At 47.0% G+C, this 23,929-nt stretch overlaps 2 pseudogenes; both read right to left on the bottom strand.

Moving 5' to 3' along the window:
* The window catches only part of LOC139254475 (guanylate-binding protein 1-like), a 46,879-nt pseudogene that overhangs the window by 2,239 nt on the left and 20,711 nt on the right, over positions 1-23,929 (bottom strand).
* Positions 16,381-16,615, bottom strand: LOC139254479 (U2 spliceosomal RNA; annotated as a pseudogene).

The following is a 23,929-nucleotide window of genomic DNA, read 5'->3' as shown; positions in this document are numbered from 1 at the left end:
AATAACGACGAACAAACAGCATTTGCTGTTATTACCCCCCTGAATCTGACCGCAATTTCAGGAGGAGAGACTGGATCAACTGGGCCTTTATACATTGGAGTTTAGAAGGATGAGAGGGGATCTCATAGAAACATACAAGATTCTGACGGGACGGGACAGGTTAGATGCGGGTAGAATGTTCCCGATGATGGGAAAGTCCAGAACCAGGGGACACAGTCTTAGGATAAGGGGTAGGCCATTTAAGACTGAGATGAGGAGAAACTTCTTCACTCAGAGAGTTGTTAACCTGTGGAATTCCCTGGCGCAGAGAGTTGTTGATGCCAGTTCATTGGATATATTCAAGAGGGAGTTAGATATAGCCCTTATGGCTAAAGGGATCAAGGGGTATGTAGAGAAAGCAGGAAAGGGGTACTGAGGGAACGATCAGCTATGATCTTATTGAATGGTGGTGCAGGCTCGAAGGGCCAAATGGCCTACTCCTGCACCTATTTTCTATGTTTTTATGTTTCTATGATGCAGCCCATGCGCATCTAAACGGGGAAATCCTGAAGTTGCGATTAGTCATTCTCTGCTCCGACACGGGCTGCGATGTGTTCCCCCGCTCCCAGCCCCCCTCCCCCCGCCCCCAGCCCCCCTCCCCCCCCAGCCCACCCTCCCCCCCCCGCCCCCAGCCCACCCTCCCCCCCCCCCCCAGCCCCCATCCTCCTAGCCCTCCACCATCCCTCCACCTGGCAATCAGCGTAATCAGGGAAACTGATTAAAACTTGGGTTTTTCTGCGGTGATATCGCTGTTAAATACCCCATTAAAAGTTAGACCTTGTTGGATTAGGTGTAACTGGGGTTTCAAAGGCCTATTGACTGCTAAACAAATATTATGGCCCTGAAAGACTAATTTTAATTTTGTGGAGTGTCAAATTTCTCCATTATGATAAATAATTACAAATTTTAAGAAAGTTAAATAAAACACTTATATTTTTGAAAAGTTTGTTTCTATTTATTTCAGGGTTAGTTTTTCCCCATGCGAGAGCATGTGACTCCAGACCCACAGCCAATGTAGTTGAATCTAAACTGCCCCCTGAAATGGCCAAACTAGCCTCTTACTAGTTCCAAACCGTTACTCCTTCACCACATGGGGACTGTGGCAGTTCAAGAAGGCAGCTCACCTCCACCTTCTTGAGGGCAATTGGGGACAGGCAATAAATGCCGGCCTTGCCAGTGACACCCACATTCCAAGAATGAATCATTAAAAAATACTGTTGACTTTGACGGAATCATCATCATAGGCAGTCCCTCAAAACGAGGATGATTTGCTTCCACACCAAAAAGGGATGAGTTCACAGGTATTAGAATGAAGGACCTAATATTCCAGATCCTGAGCTACATGTTGAAGGGTGGAAGATGCCTGTGCGTGGATTTTTTTAATGTAGGGTGACCGTTGCACACCAGCCACCACACGGGCTTGACAGAGCTAGGTCTGGCAATAAGCAAAATAAACAATTATTTTGCCTCGGTCTTCACAGTGGAAGACACAAAAACCATGCCAAAAATTGCTGGTCACAGGAATGTGGGAAGGGAGGACCTTGAGACTATCACTATCACTAGGGGGGTAGTGCTGGACAGGCTAATGGGACTCAAGGTAGACAAGTCCCCTGGTCCTGATGAAATGCATCCCAGGGTATTAAAAGAGATGGCGGAAGTTATAGCAGATGCATTCGTTATAATCTACCAAAATTCTCTGGACTCTGGGGAGGTACCAGTGGATTGGAAAGCAGCTAATGTAACGCCTCTGTTTAAAAAAGGGGCAGACAAAAGGCAGGTAACTATAGGCCGGTTAGTTTAACATCTGTAGTGGGGAAAATGCTTGAAGCTATCATTAAGGAAGAAATAGCGGGACATCTAGATAGGAATAGTGCAATCAAGCAGACGCAACATGGATTCATGAAGGGGAAATCATGTTTAACTAATTTACTGGAATTCTTTGAGGATATAATGAGCATGGTGGATAGAGGTGTACCGATGGATGTGGTGTATTTAGATTTCCAAAAGGCATTCGACAAGGTGCTACACAAAAGGTTACTGCAGAAGATAAAGATACGCGGAGTCAGCGGAAATGTATTAGCATGGAGAGAGAATTGGCTGGCTAACAGAAAGCAGAGAGTTGGGATAAATGGGTCCTTTTCGGGTTGGAAATCGGTGGTTAATGGTGTGCCACAGGGATCGGTGCTGGGACCACAACTGTTTACAATATACATAGATGACCTGGAGGAGGGGACAGAGTGTAGTGCAACAAAATTTGCAGATGACACAAAGATTAGTGGGAAAGTGGATTGTGTAGAGGACACAGAGAGGCTACAAAGAGATTTAGATAGGTTAAGCGAATGGGCTAAGGTTTGGCAGATGGAATACAATGTCGGAAAATGTGAGGTCATCCACCTTGGGGGAAAAAAACAGTGAAAGGGAATATTATTTGAATGGGCATGAATCCCAAAAAGTTAGTTTGCAGGTGCAGCAGGTAATCAGGAAGGCGAATGGAATGTTGGCCTTCATTGCGAGAGGGATGGAGTACAAAAGCAGGGAGGTCCAGCTGCAACTGTATAGGGTATTGGTGAGGCCGTACCTGGAGTACTGCGTGCAGTTTTGGTCACCTTACTTAAGGAGGGATATACTAGCTTTGGAGGGGGTACAGAGACGATTCACTCAGCTGATTCCGGAGATGAGGGGGTTACCTTATGATGATAGATTGAGTAGACTGGGTCTTTACTCGTTGGAGTTCAGAAGGATGAGGGGTGATTTTATAGAAACATTTAAAATAATGAAAGGGATAGACAAGATAGAGGCAGAGAGGTTGTTTCCACTGGTTGGGGAGACTAGAACTAGGGGGCACAGCCTCAAAATACGGGGGAGCCAATTTAAAACTGAGTTGAGAAGGAATTTCTTCTCCCAGAGGGTTGTGAATCTGTGGAATTCTCTGTCCAAGGAAGCAGTTGAGGCTAGCTCATTGAATGTATTCAAATCACAGATAGATACATTTTTAACCAATAAGGGAATTAAGGGGTATGGGGAGCGGGTGGGTAAGTGGAGCTGAGTCCACGGCCAGATCAGCCATGATCTTTTTGAATGGCAAAGCAGGCTTGAGGGGCTAGATGGCCTACTCCTGTTCCTAATTCTTATGTTCTTATGTTCTTATGTCTTGGTCCAGTGGCAAGGATTACCCAAGACAATTGGAGACCAGCTCCCCCTGCTGCTGCCTCCTCTGGGCCCCAAACACTCGCCTCTCCTGGGCCGCGATCAAACCCCTCTACGAACTTTTGCCACTCCTTCGCCCCGATTTTGCCACTCCTGCTGTAGCTGCCCGCACTGCAGCCAGCCGTCGCCCTCCTGCAGCAGCACGCGCTGCTCCCTGCAGTGGTATGCCGCTGCACGCTGCTCCCTCCAATGGCCCCGGCCTGCTGATGGTCTTGCGGGCTGGGGCCAGGCCACCGCCCATTGCTCCTTCTAATGGCTCCAGCCTGCTGTGTTGTGATAATGACCAGATAATCTGTCAGTGACAGATAAACAATTATTCATTCACATAAACAGCGGTTTTCAAATGAACCTCATCACACGAAAGGAGAAATGCGTAAAACCGAGATTCTACACAAAGCACCATTGTATGAAATGATAACTATTTCGATTATGTTGTATGAATTTTAGATGAATCAATGCATTATGTTTTTTTCTTCCCCTCATTTTCATGCAAACAGATGATCAGCAGGACAAGAACAGCTGCCATCCCAGGTGCATTAAATGCAGTTGCTTACACTGCCTTGGATTGTTCCATTGATTTACTGTTTGCGATGGATGGTTGCATTAATTCCTAAACGGTAAACATGAACTAGATGGAGCAGGAAAGAAAATCAGACATGGAGGACCACAAGACCCTTACAGAACCATCGCATTTTATTCTTAACCAATTTGATTGGGATGAAAATCAGGAGGCTGTGTTACAGACATACGATACTCCCCCCGTCCCAACCCCCAGACAGATTTTGCTCTTTGCCGCCATACGGGCCAATGCTCAAATGTAAAGGATGAAAATACATCCCCGTTTAAGAAAAAAGTTTCATACAGATGCATCTTGTAGGGTCGAATTACCCCTTTTTATATCCCCGTTTGCCCCTCCGGTGGGCGTGGGGTGCTGGAGCTAACAGATGAGCAGTGTCTCCGGGAAAACTGCCCTGGAGTCTTGAGGGGCGCAGTCCTGGCAGCGTGCGCCCCGCGGTTAGCACCCCTGGTCGGTGCGCAACTGATGATGATGTCATCGCCATGCACGCTGACCCGTCACCGCCCTGCACCGTACCCCTTTGTGCCCCACGGGGGTCACGAGGCCGGTGCGGGCGGAGGTCAAGGGGAGGCCTTGAGCGATCCGGGCTGCCATTTATATTTGTCGCCTGACTCTTGTGTCGGCCCAACAATGGCGGCCCTTGCATCGATCAGACCGCCATTGTGCAGGCCGGCACTGCGTTTTGGGTACCGGGCTGCTGGCCTGATCGATCGCGTCCCTGATGGCCCAGTGACGGCCTGCAGAGTGTGCAGCGGGCGGCCCTCCCCTTTAATTCCACGTCGGGCGCAGGAAACCCTGGCTGCGGGAGGTTACCGCCTTCAATCGGGGCAAGGGGCAATTTCGCGGCTAAAGACTATTCTACCACTTGTTAAATCTGTATTGAATATGTATTTTGTGAAATCACCTTTGCATTAACCAAATATGTACCTGATGATTATTAACAGGATGTAAGCATTTGTTGTAACCTCACACATGTACTGTGACTTGTATTTTTGATATGTAACTTCTACAGTTCTTTAAATAATCATTTTTAGTATTAATCAAATAAGTCCTTACTACTAGGGGGAATCAAGGGGTATGGCGAAAAACAGGAATGGGATACTGAAGTTGCATGTTCAGCCATGAACTCATTGAATGGTGGTGTAGGCTCGAAGGGCCGAATGGCCTACTCCTGCACCGATTTTCTATGTTTCTCTGTAAGTATGCAGTAATCTTTAAACCGAGTATCTGTCAAGCCTTAATAAACTGTGAACAAAAGAAGCAATCTGCCTTGATTCAATGAACACAGCGTGACATTGCGAACATCAGCAGCAGCTATAAAAAACTAACTGGTCCTGGCACTGGATAAGGGGAGAAATTTAGTCGCACCTCGTTAAAATTGTGAAAAGTTAGCGTCAGACGCAAACAAATTCTAACGTCTTCCAGATTGGGCTTTGGGGCCCAGGCAGGAAGGGAGGGCAGTAGATCAAGCGCGAATGACAGCGCTCTACCCAATTTCAGGTGACTTGCGATCAGGTAAGTGCGTATTTTTCTTGCAGTTCGGCAGCATTCGCCCACAGGGAGCCTCCGAACGCAAATTCAGGCCCATGATCTTTCTCCTGCGCCTCAGCTGTTGGATCGCCTGGGAAAATACAGGAAAATCGGACGCGACTGAGCACAGCTCAGTTCAGGACCCCGCCCTCCTTGGACCAAAAATCGGCCTGGCTCCCTTAGTGTTTGTCCTCTTCTCCAGCAATTGTCCTGTCACGGTAACACGGCCCCAGGCACAAGCTTGAATTGTTCCACCAAGTATTATATGGTATTTCCTTACAAGATTTCGGGATAAAGAATGCTCCTCAGTCCATGTTATCTCCGCCCAGAACATCAGCTCCACCTATCATACGCTGGGTTGTCAGCTTGCCTCAGTTGGTCTGAGTCAGAACGTTTTGGATCAAGTGTACTCCAGCTTATATCCGAAGCTGGCATTTCAGTGCAGTACTGAGGGAGGACTACACTGATAGACACGCCGTTCTGCATACCATGGATCATTAAACTGAGGCCCAGTCCCTGTGTGAAGGGACTATTAGAAGGGGACTCTCCCAGTATCTCGGCCAACATGGCTCACTCAACTAACACTATGGAAAGCACATCAGTTGTCAACGCATCTCCGTACTGCTTGTGGGATCTTCCAATGCGCTCGTGGCCATTTGTGTGTCACATGGCAGTCATTGCAACAGATTCATTCATGGCGTATGGTTCATTTCTCCAGGTTGCTGAAAAATGTGACGAGGATGCTGTCTAAGTCGAAGCTCTGATATAAGGTCCCGCAGTGGGTCCATGTGAACGATTGCATTTGTTCTGCAATTCAGTCTAGTCTCGGGTTAGGCAAGCCAAGGCACCATAAACATTTGCTCATTTGTGGGATCGAGCCTTGTTCAAAAGGGCTGCAGTGTTTGTCAACAAGTACAATGACTACACCTCGAAAGTTAGCCAATGACTGTGAAATACTTTGGGACATCCTGGGGATGTGAAAGGCGCTATATAAATGCAAGTTCCTTCTGCTATAATACTTAGTACATAAGCTCTGAGTGGGAAAAAAGTGTCCATCATGAACAAGCCCACGATATCTTTTACTTTATTAGTGAAACACAGTTTGGGGACAATAATCCCTAATGCTCTTTGTGGTACATCTCTAGCTACATTCGTTATAGAATCAATAAATTATAGAACGGTTACAGCACAGAAGGAGATCATTCGGCCAGTGCCGGCTCTCTGCAAGATCACTTCAACCAGTCCCACTCCCCCACCCTTTCCCCGGAGCCCTGCAAATGTTTTTCCTTCAGGTACTGATCCAATTCCCTTATGAAAGCCATGATTGAGTCTGCCTTCACCGCCCTCTCAGGCAGCGCATTCCCGATCCTAACCACTCGCTGCGTAAAAAAGTTTTTCCTCATGTCGCCTTTAGTTCTTTCGCTCATCCACCTTAAATCTGTGTCCTCTGATTCTCGACCCTTCGCCAACGGGAACAGTTTCTCTCTATCCACTCTGTCTAGACCCCTCGTGATTCTGAACACCTCGATCAAATCTCCTCTCAACCTTCTCTGCTCCAAGGAGAACAACCCCAGCTTCTCCAGTTTATCAATGTAACTGAAGTCCCACATCCCCGGGACCACTCTGGTCAATTTCCTCTGCACCCTCTCTAAGGCCTTCACATCCTTCCTAAAGTGCGGGGCCCAGAATTGGACACAATGCTCCAGTTGGGGCTGAACCAGTGTTTTGTAAAGGTTCATCATAACTTCCTTGCTTTTGTACTCTATGCCTCTATTTATGAAGCCCAGGATTCCGTATACCTTTTTAACCGCTTTCTCAACCTGCCCTGCCACCTTCAATGACTTGTGCACATATAGCCCCCAGTCTCCCTGTCCATGCACCCACTTTAGTTTCTATTGCCTTTCCTCGTTCTTTCTACCAAAATGTATCACTTTGCACTTTTCTGCATTAAATTTCATATGTCTCTGCCCTTTCCACCAGCCTATCTATGTCTTCCTGAAGTCTGTCACTGTCCTCCTCTCTCTTCACTATACTTCTGAGTTTTGTGTCATCTGCAACATTTTGAAATTGTATCCTGTACACAAGTCATTAATATATATCAAGAAAAGCATCAACCCCCAATTTCAGCACCAACGGTGAAACTCACTTTTGGAAAAAACTCTTGAACAGATTTCGTGCTAATTTTGCACCAACAGGCAAGAATTTGTAATAGCCAGGCACGATCAAGGTAGCAGTATCTAGAGCAATGTCCACGAATGAAGGGGAGCCTGTTTCTTCGAGCTGCTTCCTCAGAGAGTCGATCTCCTCCTGCATTTCTTGGGCACGCTCGTGGAATTCTTCTTTTAAGAGGTTGTTCTGCTCCAGTAACCGATGCCCCAGGACATTCTCATGCTCCGACCCGCTCCAGTTCCGCCTTCTGCCGGAGTTGCCGCTGGTTCTCCTCCTTTGTCCAGCTGCCGGACAACACGGTTCTCCTCTTCCAACGTTCTGCTTTCCTGCTCTGCTGCTTTGGCCCTCTCCCGTGTGGCTTGGGAACCAAAAACAACAAGAGAGAATAAGTTAGAAACGTCGGTGCTGTAGTCCCACAAAGTCAGCGAACATTTCAATCCAACTGCTGAACCCCGAACGGGCTGGATTTTTGGCTTTGCTCATTTCGGGGCAGTAATTGCGGTAATCGGGGCGGTAAAGTTTGCGCCCGGGAGCAATTTGCACCTCAGTCAGCAAAATTGGGCACCTGGGCCCTGAGTGAGGGGCAGAGAGATAAGGGAGACGTTGCACACCTCTCTTAGGGCACTAGGCCGGCCGAGCATGGGAAAATCCTGAGCTAAGCAGCCGGCTGAGCATGGGAAAATCCTGAGCTAAATCGCCGGCCTCAGAGCGCTCTGAGATCTCTGGGGGAGGAAAAGAAACCCACCAAAAAGATTCCCAATCAATAACTCACGCCACCACAGCATAAATCGCAATAAACAACGATCACACTTACCCGAGGTGGACATTACTCACCTCACTACAGCTGCTACAGCTCAGACCGCCAGGTTTCACAGGCGGTCCGAGCACGGTGTTCTACGCAGTGCTACCGATCAAGCGGAAGCCAAAAATCGAGCCAGTGTCACTACCAGGGGCGTTGCACACCGGCTCGCCTCTTCCGGGCGGTAATGCTCCCCGCCCCACCGAAACCGCCACTGAAAGTCCCGGCGAGGCGCTGGAAGCTGGCTGCCCACCCGGAGGAGCTCATCGCCGCCATTGCCGCCCCACCGGGGCAAAAACAGAGGCAGCAACTAGCCGAAAATCCAGCCCCAAATATAATAACAGTCCAATCACTAAATGACCACAAGGCCCGAGAGCAGTGGTCAGCACGTAAGGCCCTGGTCGCCCTACGAAAGAAGGAGAGGGTGGACACTGTCGGGTGGTTCCCCGAGCAGACTGTCGAACTCGTTTGGCAGAATGTCTCATCGCCAGAGCTTTCACACAAGCACCAAGACATAGCTTGGTTGGCGGTGAGGAGGGCCCTACCCGTCAGATCCTTCATGCACAGCCGGGGTTTCAGAGACACGGCACTCCGCCCCCGAGTTGGCTGTGGTGCGGACGAGACTGTCATCCATCTCCTTCGGGATTGCCCCTTTGCAAGGCAGGTCTGGAAGGAGATGCAGTGGTTGCTGTCGAGGTTCATCCCAAGCAGCTCCGTAACACAGGACTCTGTGCTCTACGGGCTGTTCCCAGAGACACACCGAGACAGACATCACCTGCTGCTGGAGGGCCATCAACTCGGTGAAAGACGCACTTTGGTCTTGCCGAAACTTGCTGGTCTTCCAGAGCAAGGAGATGTCCACGTCTGCGTGTTGCAGATTGGCGCAATCCAAGGTCCAGGACTACGTGCTGAGGGACACACTGAAAATTGGTGCAAAGGCATGATGGGGAAGGGCCACAGTTTAAGGCCCTTCCGTCACGGTAAACCCAGAGGGTGAAATCAGGCTGTACTTGGTGCTCTATGTATACAAGCAGATTAACATGTACTGAAAAACACCTGTGTTGTGCCGTGTATAATGAAAGTCTCTGCACTGTTTAGTAACTTGTAAAGAAATGTAAATGTATCCCCATCTGTTCCGTGTACTGCTTTCATCTGCATAGTGCTACATGTAACGTGATTTGTGATCGGTATTGAAATGTATCCTGGAATGTAATGTAAACCTGTTCTCATCTGCTCCATGTAAAACCCTTATTTGCACCATACTACATGTAACATGATTTATGGATTGTACTAAACTGTACCTTGAAATGAAATGCACGCAAGTGCATTGTATGGGACTGCTGTCAGCATCCAAACGAATTGTATGGAATTGCTGATTGCAAGGTACTGAGTTATTTTCCAGTGTATTGTGAAAATTTTATATGAATAAAGTATATTTTTGAAAAAAAAAGTCCAATTATTAAATAAAATACAGAAAATAATCAAAAAAAGGTCATAAAATTCTGGCCTTTATATTTAAAACAGAAATTTGTTTTTATAAGAACATAAGAGCATAAGAAATCGGAGCAGGAGTAGGTCATACGGCCCCTTGAGCCTGCTCTGCCATTTAATAAGATCATGGCTGATCTGATCAGCTCCACCTCCCCGCCCGCTCCCCATAACCCCTTATCCCCTTATCTATTTCTGTCTATTTCTGTCTTAAATTTATTCAATGTCCCAGCTTCCACAGCTCTCTGAGGCAGCGAATTCCACAGATCCACAACCCTCAGAGAAGAAATTCCTCCTCATCTCAGTTTTAAATGGGTGGCCCCTTATTCTAAGATCATGCCCCCTAGTTCTAGTCTCCCCTATCAGTGGAAACATCTTCTCTGCATCCACCTTGTCAAGCCCCCTCATAATCTTATACGTTTCGATAAGGTCAACTCTCATTCTTCAGAATTCCAAACAGTAGAGGCTCGGGTGGAGCATAAACACCTCCAATTATATAAATTCCAATTATATAGTGCCTTTAATGTAGTAAAATGTCCCAAGGCGCTTCACAGGAGTATTATAAGACAAAAAATTGACACCGAACCACATAAGAAATTAGGGCAGGTGACCAAAAGCTTGGTCAAATAGGTCAGTTTTAAGGAGCATCTTGAAGGAGGAAAGAGAGGTAGAGAGGCGGAGAGGTTTAGGGAGGGAGTTCCAGAGCTTGGAGCCCAGGCAGCTGAAAGCACGGCCACCGAAGGTTGAGTAATTAAAATCAGGGATGCTCAAGAAAGCAGAATTAGAGGAGTGCGGATATCTCGGGGGGTTATGGGGCTGACAGAGATTACAGAGATAGGTCAGGGAGGGATTTGTAAACAGGATGAGAATTTTGAAATGGAGGCGTTGCTTATCCGGGAGCCAATGTAGGTCAGTGAGCACAGAGGGTGATGGGTAAGTGGGACTTGGTGCGAGTTAGGTCAAGGGCTGCTGAGTTTTGGATGACCTCAAGTTTGCGTAGGGTAGAATGTGGAGGCCAGCCAGGAGTGCGTGGGAATAGTCAAGTCTAGAGGTAACAAAGGCATGGATGAGGGTTTCAGGTGCAGATGAGCTGAGGCAGGGCGGAGACAGGCAATGCTACGGAGGTGGAAATAGGCGGTTTTAGTTATGCCTGTGGATATGTGACCAGATGCTCATTTCAGGGTCAGCTATGACACTAAGGTTGCGAACAGTCTGGTTCAGCCTCAGACAGATGCTAGGGAGAGGGCTGGAGTCGGTGGCTGGGGAACGGAGTTTGTGGCGGGGAACCAGAGACAATGGCTTCGGCCTTCCCAATATTTAATGAGAGAAAATTTCTGCTCATCCAGGACTGGATGTTGGACAATCAGTCTGACAATTTGGAGACCGTGGAGGGGTTGAAAGACGTGGCAGTGAGGTAGAGCTGGGTGTCGTCAGCGTACACGTGGAAACTGACACCATGTTTTAGGATCATGTCGCCAAGGGGCAGCATATAGATGAGAAATAGGAGAGGGCCTTGGATAGATCCTTGGGGACACCGGGAGTGGGAAGAGAAGCCATTGCAGGTGAGGACTGGAGTACGAGAAAACTAGAATACAAGGGGGTAGAAGTTATGCTGCAGCGATACAGGACCCTGGTTAGACCACACCTGGAGCACTGTGAGCAGTTCTGGGCATCATACCATAGGAAGGATACATTGGCCACTGAGAGTGGGGAGAGAGGGGGTAGGATACATCGCTTTATGCAGTGGTTGCTGGAGTGATGATTTAAGAACATAAGAACATAAGAATTAGGAACAGGAGTAGGCCATCTAGCCCCTCGAGCCTGCTCCGCCATTCAATAAGATCATGGTTGATCTGGCCGTGGACTCAGCTCCACTTACCCACCCGCTCCCCATAACTCTTAATTCCCTTATTGGTTAAAAATCTATCGATCTGTGACTTGAATACATTCAATGAGCTAGCCTCAACTGCTTCCCTGGGCAGAGAATTCCACAGATTCACAACCCTCTGGGAGAAGAAATTCCTTCTCAACTCGGTTTTAAATTGGCTCCCCCGTATTTTGAGGCTGTGCCCCCTAGTTCTAGCCTCCCCCACCAGTGGAAACAACCTCTCTGCCTCTATCTTGTCTATCCCTTTCATTATTTTAAATGTTTCTACAAGATCACCCCTCATTCTTCTGAACTCCAACGAGTAAAGACCCAGTCTACTCAATCTATCATCAGGTAACCCCCTCATCTCCGGAATCAGCCTAGTGAATCGTCTCTGTACCCCCTCCAAAGCCAGTATATCCTTCCTTAAGTAAGGTGACCAAAACTGCGCGCAGTACTCCAGGTGCGGCCTTACCAATACCCTATACAGTTGCAGCAGGACCTCCCTGCTTTTGTACTCCATCCCTCTCGCAATGAAGGCCAACATTCCATTCGCCTTCCTGATTACCTGCTGCACTTGCAAACTAACTTTTTGGGATTCATGCACAAGGACTCAAAAGAGTTTCATGCACAAGGACCTCCAGGTCCCTCTGCACCGCAGCATTTTGTAATTTCTCCCCATTCAAATAATATTCCCTTTTACTGTTTTTTTTTCCAAGGTGGATGACCTCACATTTTCCGACATTGTATTCCATCTGCCAAAACTTAGCACATTCGCTTAACCTATCTAAATCTCTTTGCAGCCTCTCTGTGTCCTCTACACAACCCGCTTTCCCACTAATCTTTGTGACATCTTCAAATTTTGTTACACTACACTCTGTCCCCTCTTCCAGGTCATCTATGTATATTGTAAACAGTTGTGGTCCCAGCACCGATCCCTGTGGCACACCACTAACCACCGATTTCCAACCCGAAAAGGACCCATTTATCCCGACTCTCTGCTTTCTGTTCGCCAGCCAATTCTCTATCCATGCTAATACATTTCCTCTGACTCCGCGTACCTTTATCTTCTGCAGTAACCTTTTGTGTGGCACCTTATCGAATGCCTTTTGGAAATCTAATACACCACATCCATCGGTACACCTCTATCCACCATGCTCGTTATATCCTCAAAGAATTCTAGTAAATTAGTTAAACATGATTTCCCCTGCATGAATTTGACACAAGGAATGGTTGAGGCAGAGATCAGTGCATCTTTTCAGGGCAAATTGGATAAGGAAGCTGAAAAGGATACAAGGATACGGTGAGAGAGCGGAATTATTTTTGGATCGCTCAAACCACGAGTTGGTTCAAATGTGACTCTGTGCTGTAAATCTCTCTGGTTCTAGGATCTTGGGCAGGATGCAAAAATTTGGGCACTGAGCCTAGTGCACCTTGTTCTCTGTCAGACTCAATAATTCATTAAGCAGAGCTTATGGTACCTTTGTGGTTATGTTACTGGCATAGGCCTGGACTAATGATCCCGAGATATGAGTTAAAATCCTACCAGCTGGGGATTTTAAATTCATATTAGTTAAATAAATCTGGACTAAAAACCGAGTATGACCAATGATTGTTGTAAAAACCTATCTGGTTCACTGATGTCCTTAAGGGAAGGAAATCTGTCGCCTTACCCGGTCTGGTCTCTGAGACTCCAGACCCACAGCAATGTGGTTAACTCTTTACTGCTCTCTGAAACACAGTTGTACCAAACCATTACAAAATATCATGGGCTGCAGGGATTCAAGACCATCTTCTCTAAGGGCAGTGAATCCACGTCCCATGAACAAATCAAAGAAAAAGTTCACTGTTTGAACAAAATTCACACTTGTTAAGAATATGCAGAAGACAAGCAGAATGATATGGTGGATGGGCACATTGATGATGAGCACTGAAAGACCCAGCTTCAGTGTAATAAGATGAAAGACTCTTCCCTGTATTGGAAATAGCACCCAGTCTCAGCCCAGTAGGTGCATGTCCATCGTGGAAACCCACCTGGTGTCAGCTGTGGCTCAGTGGGGAGCACTTTTGTCTCTGAGTCAGAAGGTTGTGGGTTCAAATCCCATTCCAGGAACTTAAGCACATAAATCTAGGCTGACACTCCAGTGCAGTGCTGAGGGAGTGCTGCCCTGTTGGAGATGCCATCTTTCGGATGAGACGTTAAACCGAGGCCCCGTCTGCTCTTTCAAGTTGTGACCTTGGATTCCATAAGGTAATTTGTGGGTTGGTGAGTGGAAAATCCAAATGTTTCAATAATGTCCATCAGAAAATAATCCCTGGAGCACCTTCTCTAACCACATCCAGCCCTACACAAGTCAGGCTTCTGCGTGATTCTAGTTCACCCTACTTGGTTTGCTCTCTGAAATGGCAAGCCATTAAGCTGTAAGAAAAAGTGTATAAACATTGTGAGGCTATTTCGGTACTGCAATGGGTCACCATCACCTTCTCAGGGCAACTAGAGATGAGCAACACAATAGGAGGGAGAAATTGGCCTCGTTTGCGCCTGCGTGGGGCGATAAGAGGGCGCTCTGGCTCAGCGACAGGGCGCGGTGAGAGTACCAACACCCACCAACTTGCCTCGCAGGTTAGCGATGGTGGTAGCCCCTAACACCACGATCTCCTGCGCCCGGACGATCGGCTGGTACCACCGCAGATGCGACAACACCGGCCAGCGGCAGGAGGTGTTGTGAGCTCTGCCGGCAGCTTGGGGAGCGGTTTTGCAAGGGCATTGCCGCTGAGGTAAGTGAAAACTTTTTTTTGGAACCCACCGGCCATTTTCTTGTCGCATTTTCTTCCGGCGTGCTTGATCAGCCCTGCGCTCTGTTAGAGTGCGTGGGGCTGATGGTCGCGGCTGCCGACGGCTAGCAAGGGATTGCATTTATTGATGGCCCTTCCCTTTCAGGGAGGGAAGGAGCCTCCGATCCCGGCAGTGCTGCCCGGGACACTGTGCAGTGCTCTGACCATACCGCCCCTCCTGCCTGGTTCAGCGCTCCAAGGGAAGTGCTGGCGCTTGATTTAACGCTCCATGTCCCTCCCGGAGCATTAATCCGGAAGCTTGCCTCTGCCAGAATTGAGTAGGGCCCGCCGATACCTTTGCGTTCCCGCAAAATCTATCTCCCCAAACGGGGCGCTACGCAGTTTCTGGTCTTAAGTCTTTCCAGCATCGGCCACATCCCGATGATAAATAAATGAGTAATATGATGTCTGGCACAACACGGCATTAGGAGAGTGTTGCTCTGGGATTGTGAGTGGCAGACCACTGTTGGAGAGATAGCTATCTCTGGCTCCCGAGTCCTTTACTTTGTACCAGGCACCAAACAGCTAAATTGAGGTTACTGACATTAATCGCAAGGCGGGGGGGGGGGGGGGGTATAAAGAGATCTATGGGAAAAGAGTGAAGGAATGGGATGAATTGAATAACTCTTTCAATCCAACACAGGCACGATGGGCTGAATGGCCTCCTTCTGTGCTGTATGATTCTATAAATCTGCTGAATTTTGAACATAAGAACGTAAGAAATAGGAGCAGGAGCCGGCCTTTCGGCCTCTCGAGCCTGCTCCGCCATTCCATAAGATCATGGCTGATCTTCGACCTCAACTCCCGTTTCCTGCACTATCCCCGTATCCCTCGATTCCCTTAATATCCAAAAATCTATCGATCTCTGTCTAGATTATACTCAACCACTGAGCATCCACTGGAGTAGAGAATTCCAAAGGTTTACCACCCTCTGAGTGAAGAAATTCCTCCTCATCTCAGTCCTAAATGGCCGACTCCTTATTCTGAGACTGTGACCCCCTGGTTCTAGACTCCAAAGGCAGGGGAAACATCCTCCCTGCATCTACCCTGTCAAGCCCTGTAAGAATTTTGTCTGTTTCAATGAGATCACCTCTCATTCTTCTCGAGAATTTAGGCCTAACCTGCTAGGGCTGCTGAGCATGTAGTTGGGCCCAGGGAGGGTCGAACAACTAAAAATAAAAAGCATCAAAAACAAAACAAAAAAACCTGACGACCTTTAGGGGACCGCATCCAGGTAAGTACCTGTAAAGATAAAATTTAAATAAACTTCATTAACCTTTTTTACAGCATCTTGACACTTAGCGTTGAGGACAGAGCTGCCTGCACACAGCGGTCCAATGCCAACTCCCGCCGACTCCTGCCCGCACCAATCTGGCCTGGAGCGGGCGGGAGGTCACTTACTGATGTGTAATTTTTTTTTTTTTTTTAAATTCGTAGCCAATCGTTCCAATTCTTTGTCAAATCACAAACGCCAGAGGTCACCTTGCACATGCCAAGGATCACTCTGCGCCAATGCTCTTAGCCAAAAGGCCTAGAGCCACTGCACCATTCCTGGAAGTACTGCAATACCAGGTTCGTGCCATGGAGGTGGATGGGTCAGGTCCCCCACACACCTCCGTGGAGGTGGATGGGTCAAGCCACTCCACCCACCTCCTGTTTCCAAAAAAGCAAGCATATACCTTCCTGACCAGGGAGAAACCACCCAGAGGTCATGGTGGCTGGTCAGGTCAGTTATGCATGATCTTAGCCAATTTTTTTTTTTAATTCGTAGCCAATCGTTCCAATTCTTTGTCAAAACACAAACGCCAGAGGTCACCTTGCACATGCCAAGGATCACTCTGCGCCAATGCTCTTAGCCAAAAGGCCTAGAGCCACTGCACCGTTCCTGGAAGTACTGCAATACCAGGTTCGTGCCATGGAGGTGGATGGGTCAGGTCCCCCACACACCTCCATGGAGGTGGATGGGTCAAACCTCCCCACCCACCTCCTGTTTCCAAAAATGCAAGCATATACCTTCCTGACCAGGGAGGAACCACCCTGGGGTCATGGTGGCTGGTCAGAAACAGTACTACACTTGATCTTAGCCAAAAGGCCGAGAAGCGATACCTCTATTAACACCCTGCCCCACACTCAGGGCCCAGCTGATGAATTTTGCTGACTGAGGTGCAAACTGTTCTTTATCTCTCGTCATCAAGGTTACGCCGGCCTGTAGAAGGGCCTCCAAGCGCTGCTCCTTTCTTTTGAGAAATGCATGCAGAACTTCCTCAGCCTGTAAAAAGAAAACAGAGTTTGTTTTGGGGAGATTGCTAGCATTCAACAAAGGAATATTGTTGCATGAGATGCCAAAGGTCGGAGGGGAGGACACACCCCAGTTGTAAGGGAGTGGGGGAGGAGGGTGAACCCGAGGTAAACAAGTTGTGGCGATTATGCAACACCACGCTTCGGTTTATAAAGTATTGTAATCTGAGAGAAAGTGATGCTGGAGGGAGCTGAGTAGCTCCACAGTTCAGAAGTCCTGGAAAAAGGAACGAGTTTGAGTCGGAGACTATGTCATGAGTTTTGGTTTCAATGGCTCAGGGATTTAAAGGGGAAGGAAAGTGAGAAGCGTGTATTCAGGGTATTGTGTTCCTAACACAGATGAGGCTGCACACAGGGAGGTTAAAGTAACAGTGACCTCAGTCTTTAATAAGACACTCCAGAGTGAGGAACAGGCCTTAGGGGCCGGCTTATATACAGTGCTCCCAAAGGATGTTGGGATCCCTTGGGACTTCAGGGGATGAGCTCCCTGGTGGCGGAACATGGGAGTGCATGCATTACAGATACACAACACAGGGCTTAGCGGGAAACAAAGGGAGACAGCTAGGAGGATAGAGGGGGACAGGTTACAGGATAGAATGAGACAGATTGGAGAGTAGAATTAAACAGGCAGGAGACTATAAGTACCCGCTGTCCCCCTCCCTAAACTCCTCGCCTCGTATGTACACTTTAAGGGAACTCACACAATACTAAAATTGCAAGAAAATACAGCTTTGGATAATTGGAGATGAGGTATAAATTAACCCTAGTCTGACCAAATGGTAGAACAGGTTTCAAGGTGATGAAGGGAGCAGTAACATAGTGGTTATGTTACTGGACTAGTAATCCAGAAGACCTGGCCTAATAATCTCGTAGACTAGAGTTGAAATCCCACCACGGCAGCTGGCGAATTTAAATTCAGTTAAGTAAATAAATCTGGAATTAAAAAATAAAGCTAGTGCAGGTATCAGTAATGGTGATATTTTTGAGAAATGCATGCATGAAACTACCGGGTTGTTGGAAAAACCCAACTGGTTCACTAATGTCCTTTAGGGAAGGAAATCTTCCGCCCTTCCCCGGTCTGGCCTATCTTCTTCTATACGTGACTCCAGACACACAGCAATGTGGTTGGCTCTTAACTACCTTGGTGGATGACCACCAGCTTCTTGAGGGCAATTAGGGGAGGGCAATAAATGCTGGCCTTGCCAGTGACGCCCACATTCCAGGAATAAATAAAATAAAAAAACTCCCATTCCTATGTTCATTAAAGACAATATGGTGGATGTTAAACCTGCCACATGGGTGTACAACTAGCGTTGCAGTTCAACTGGCCATTATACAAACTGCCCAATTCCCATCACCAATCAGATTAGTTTTACTCCTGGAAAGCAAGTTCAAAAACAACCGGGCTGTTTAAGACACGGGTTTGGCAGATTCTTCAATCTGAATTGCAAGAATGGAGATAGAGTGCCTGAATGAACATTTGCCTGGGTCCACCCAGTCAACATTAAATGATCCAGAAATGTTCCTGGCGCTGAGGGCGTACCTGGACTCCTTTGCCTGGTGTGACTCGGTATTCCTCAACCAGCACCTTTATGTCCTCCTCAAACTCCGCGTACCCTCCTGGCTTTACGTAAGACCGATCCTTGTTTTTAGATTCCACCGCACCGCCCAGCTCCAGTATGATGGCGGACGACTTGTCTTGAGATTCTTGGGCGTTCTTCACACACATGGCTTTGTAACTTGTGGCCACAGAGTTCTGTTGTCAACAATAAAACAATGAGTCGTTGCACTGCCTAATAAAAAATAAAGGATTTCAAAGTTTGCATTATGGACTTACCCTATGCAGTGTTCAAAATACTATATTTCTCCAAACTCAAAGTCCAGCAGTGTCCTACCTTGGGCTCGGGCCTCAGCTATTTACAATCTATATCAATGACTTAGATGAAGGGACCGAGTGTAATGTATAGAAGTTTGCCGATGATACAAAGCTAGGTGGGAAAATAACCTGTGAAGGGAATGTAGAGAGGCTGCAGAGAGATATAGACAGGTTGACTGAGTGGGCAAGAACATGGCAAATGAAATACAATGTGGGGAAGTGTGAAGTTATCCACTTTGATAGGAAAAATAAAAAACAGAATATTTGTTGAATGGTGAGAGACTGGGAAGTGTTTGCATTCAGAGAGACCTGGGGGTCCTTGTACATGAATCACACGCAGGTAGAAAGAAAGAAAGAAATACTTGTATTTATATAAATAGAAATGTAAATATTGGCCAGGACACCGGGGATAACTCCCCTGCTCTTCTTCGAAATAGTGCCATGGGATCTTATAGCCCACCTGAGAGAGCAAACAGGGACTCTCATCCAAAAGACGGCACCTCCGACAATGCAGCACTCGCTCAGCACTGCACTAGAGTGTCGGCCTAGATTTATGTACTCAAATCCCTGGAGTGGGACTTGAACCCACAATCTGCTGACTCAGAGGCGAGTGTGCTGCCCATTTGCTGTGCGCAAATTGGCTGTCATGTTTCCCACTCCAAATGTTCTTCATTGGCTGTAAAGCACTTTGAGACGCGAATCACTGATGGTCATGAAAGTTGCTATAGAAATGTAAGTCTTTCTTTCTTTCTATTAGAGGTTGAATGCCAGTTAGGTAATTGTGCATTAGAATCGTTGTAACTTCCCCAAAAATCCATTACTCACTGATTAAAGCACAATTATTCACTCTCTGTACCATAGGCCATTTAGAAATAATTAAACAGAAAATGCATGATCCCATGGTCAGTTGCACACACAAGAGTAAGTGTCAAATGTTGACATAGCAATTTACAATAGAACATACTTGAGCATACTTGGTGTGCACGGCGATGACATCATCGGCGCGAAAGCTACTGGGCACGGCGCAAAGCCGTTTCTGCCCTCGGCATTCCGGGGGAAATTCCAGGCGGGTCACTTCCGCTGCCTGCCGCAGAGCGAAAAGTACTTAACACCCCATTAACAATTCCCGGTGGCACTAACAGGCCTTTCGGAAAAGGGTAATTGCGGCCCCAAGGTTTCTCCTGTACATCTATTGTGATATATTGTTTTAAACTAGTGCTGATCATTTACCTGAGGTGTTCGTGTTTCACAGTGTACCTAAATCTCCATTTAATTGCATGCCCTCTGAACGTGGTTGAACAAACCCCAGCTGTGTAGCTCTCCTAACCTTCCGTCATGCCTTCCGCACGCACTCTCATCTCTATTGAGGCCCATCGTAAATGTGATCACACTTAGAATCATAGAATGGTTGCAGCACAGAACGAGGCCATTCGGCCCATCGAGCCCGTGCCGGCTCTCTGCAAGAGCACTTCAGCTAGTCCCACTCCCCCACCCTTGCCCCGGCAAAATTTTTTCCCCTTCAGGTACATATCCAATTCCCTTATGAAACCGACGATTGAATCTACCTCCACAACCCTTTCAGGCAGTGAATTCCAGATCCTAACCACTCGCTGCATAAAAACGTTTTTCCTCATGTCGCCTTTGGTTCTTTGGCCAATCACCTTAAATCTGTGTCCCTCTGGTTCTAGACCCTTCCACCAATGGGAACAGTTTCTCTCTATCTACTCTGTCCAGACCCCTCATGATTTTGAACACCTCGATCAAATATCCTCTCCACCTTCTCTGCTCTAAGGAGAACAATCTTTGATGAACTTAATTTAAATTCCCCAGCTGCCATGGTGGGATTTGAACTCAGCCCCAGATCATTGGTCCAGCAACATAACTATTATGCTACCGTACCCGACAGTGACAGTGCACAGTGACTTACATCTCCCATTGACAGCGTGGCCCCCTTTCAGTCTCTTTATCTGTGCTGTTTTATAAACATAATCCACAAAATCTCTGGTCTGTTCCACAAAGGCAGGATCCAGGCAGGTGTCCGTAAGCCGGTCCATGTTTTTCATCACATCCTTGTCGGCCGGCCTGACAAACGCAAAACACTTCCTGGTGGGGAAGTAGCTCCGGATACACTCCCTGGGCAGATTGTAGTCAACATTCTTTTTCCTTGAGCCTGAGAGAAGGAAAAAAAATCAAAATCAGCTGAAGAAACTTCACACTAAACCACTACAAGTCAATGGTTAGGTTTGGCACCTTACTTCGGGAAGGACGTCAAGCTCATGTGAAGGGTGCAGGGGAGATTCATCGCGATGATCCTGGGATGAGAGGCCTCAGAATGAGGAGAGGCTGGAGACACTGTTTCTTCTTCTTCATTAGAACAGACAATATTCATCATCATAGGCAGTCCCTCGAAACCAGGATGACTTGCTTCCACGCCAAAAAAGGATGAGTTTGCAGGTGTTTCAATGAAGGACCTAATATTTCAATGTTTCTATGTTTCTATTCCAGGTCCTGAACTACATATTGAAGGGTGGAAGATGCCTGTGCGTGGATTTTTTTAACGTGTGGTGACCGTTGCACACCAGCCACCACACGGGTTTGACAGAGCTAGGTCTTGGTCCAGTGGCAAGGGTTAACCAGGACGACTGGAGACCTGATCTGCTGCACGGCCCTAGTGCGCACACATAGTAAGACAGTATTAAGAGGACAACTGATAGATGTGTTGGAAAGTACAAAGGATTTTGATACAGTGAGTAGAATCATAGGGCCCAAATTTGATGAAGGCCTCTGCCCACCCAAGTACCGCTCAGAGGACAGCCGATGGCCACCGAGGTCCCTGGCGGTACTCTCGACAGGGGTTTTAACAGCCCTGCGATTTGTTCCTTCAGTACTTATCCAATTCCTTTTTGAAAGCCATGATTGAATCTGCCTCCACCACCCTCCTAGGAAGTGCATTCCAGATCCTGACCGCTCGCTGCGTAAAAAGGTTTTCCCCATGTCGCCTTTGGTTCTTCTGCACATACCTTAAATCTGTGTCCTCTGGTTCTCGACCTTCTGATAATAGGAACAGTTTCTCTCTCTCTATTCTGTCTGGATCCCTCATGATTTTGAACACCTCGATCAAATCTCGTTTCATCCTTCTCTGTTTTAAGGAGAACAACCCCAGCTTCTCCAGTCTGTCCCCTAACTGAAGTTCCTCATCCCTGGAATCATTCTTGTCGGTAACTATATGTATAAATTTAGAATAATAGTGGAAAGAACAAGAGGAGAAGTTCGGGGAATTTTTGAAGCAGAGAATTGTTGGGATAAGGAATGTCCAACCGGAAACGAAGGGAGCAGCAGGATTCAAAAGTACAGGGAAAGAGCCGGGGAATTGGACTCGGGAACAACTCCTACAGAAAGACTTGCATTTACATAGCGCCTTTCATGACCACCGGACGTCTCAAAGCGCTTTACGGCCAATGACGTACTTTTGGAGTGTAGTCACTGTTGTAATGTGGGAAACGCGGCCGTCAATTTGCACACAGCAAACTCCCACAAACAGCACTCTGATAATGACCCAGATAATCTGTCTCTTTGTGATGTTGATTGAGGGATGAATATTAGCCACAGGACACCTGGGATAACTCCCCTGCTCTTCGAAATAGTGCTATAGGATCGTTTACTTCCATTTGAGAGAGCAGATGGGGCCTCAGTTTAATGTCTCATTCGAAAGACTGCACCTCCAACAGTGCAGCACTCTCTTTATCTGTGCTTGTCGAGGAAATTTAGCTTAAATTAACTCAGGCGGAGACTTTCAGAATTGCGCTTCGAGAGAATTTTATTTCTAAAACTAACGAGATATCTCGGAGAGCCCGCTTAGTCCACACCAAGGCAGAACTCCGAATTTTACAGGCAACTTCGCACTATCTTTATACAGTTGAAACAGGAATTTTATCTGCAACTCGCCACACATAAACATTATTCATACATTCTGTGAGTACAAAGGTCATTGTATCTATGAGCATTATTCATACGAAACTGTGAGTACAAAGTTCACCCCGGTAGGCACACTTTATCTGTTTCTTGCATAGTTTCTCTCTGTCCCTAGGCTGATCTGGAAACTCATGCAAAGACCAGACAGTCATGTATATACAACATTCTGTTCTTTGAGGCTGATAAGTTTCGGTAATTTTCTCTAGCTCTGTGAATTCTACAGAATCAGCAAAAGCGAACTTAACCCTTCCTTTAACCTAGGACATGGATTGATTTCTTCTACAACTCCCTCCTTGTTGATCTTTTCCAGATCAACACGGTTTCATATTCTTTTCATGTTTAAAAGGGGGTTCATACCCTTCAGGGTAGGGTCGCATTTCAAGGCATTTTTCCTCGTCGTAATCATATATTTTCTTCTATGCGATTTAACCTTTCTTTTATGAACACACTTTTTCTTTCCACGTGGGATACTAGGCCCATTACTTGACCAATTAATTTTTTCAATTTCATATACATTGCACAAATGATTATCAACAACGCAAGCATAACTGCACCCAAGATTACTATGGGGTGTATGGCCAGTTTCAATACGGCTGAGGCCCTGGGGGACCATCCGTAAAACACATCCCACCAGTGGTATACTGTTAAGGAGGTGACTTCATCTGCGATTTCGATTTTGAATTGGTGGATGTCCCTGCCTCGTTTAGACAGAGCTTCCTCAATTTGCTTGTCATTACGTATCAAATTGTGCAGTCTGGTCAAATTAATTATAGGGGGTAGGGGGTCAATCCTATGCACAGACAGGTATTTTTCTACATTTTGCCACTGCCCAAAGGTATAAGTTCTTTTTTCTTCAGGGTCATACAAGGTGTATACTCCTCTCACGCATGTATTAATGGGGGGCCGATATAGAATTCCATCCAGATAGACAGATTTATTTCCTGTCACACAGATTTCATTCGGTCCAATTTCTGCAATCTCAGTGTCATTTGTCGGCCTCAGTTCCCACTTACATACTCCGGTGGGGTGCTCCAATGTGCATGGTTCGTATATGGCAGTCTGATTAATGCTATTTTTTCAGCTGCCAGTGGTGGTTTTACGCCAGTAGGCATTGGTCTTCCCAATAAGGCTTCATGTGGTGTCAAACCAGTGTTTCAGTTTTTCTGGTTTCTCATCATCTCTCTTAGTGGCGTACGCTTCTACCCACCTTGTGAACATGTCTATTATCATCAATAGGTACTTAAAACCTGATACTGGAGGCATGTGGACAAA

Source organism: Pristiophorus japonicus, unplaced genomic scaffold (assembly GCF_044704955.1).
Source record: "Pristiophorus japonicus isolate sPriJap1 unplaced genomic scaffold, sPriJap1.hap1 HAP1_SCAFFOLD_548, whole genome shotgun sequence".
Taxonomy (NCBI): domain Eukaryota; kingdom Metazoa; phylum Chordata; class Chondrichthyes; family Pristiophoridae; genus Pristiophorus; species Pristiophorus japonicus.
The sequence above is the reverse complement of the archived record's forward strand: the minus strand, read 5'-3'. Positions and strand labels throughout refer to the sequence as shown.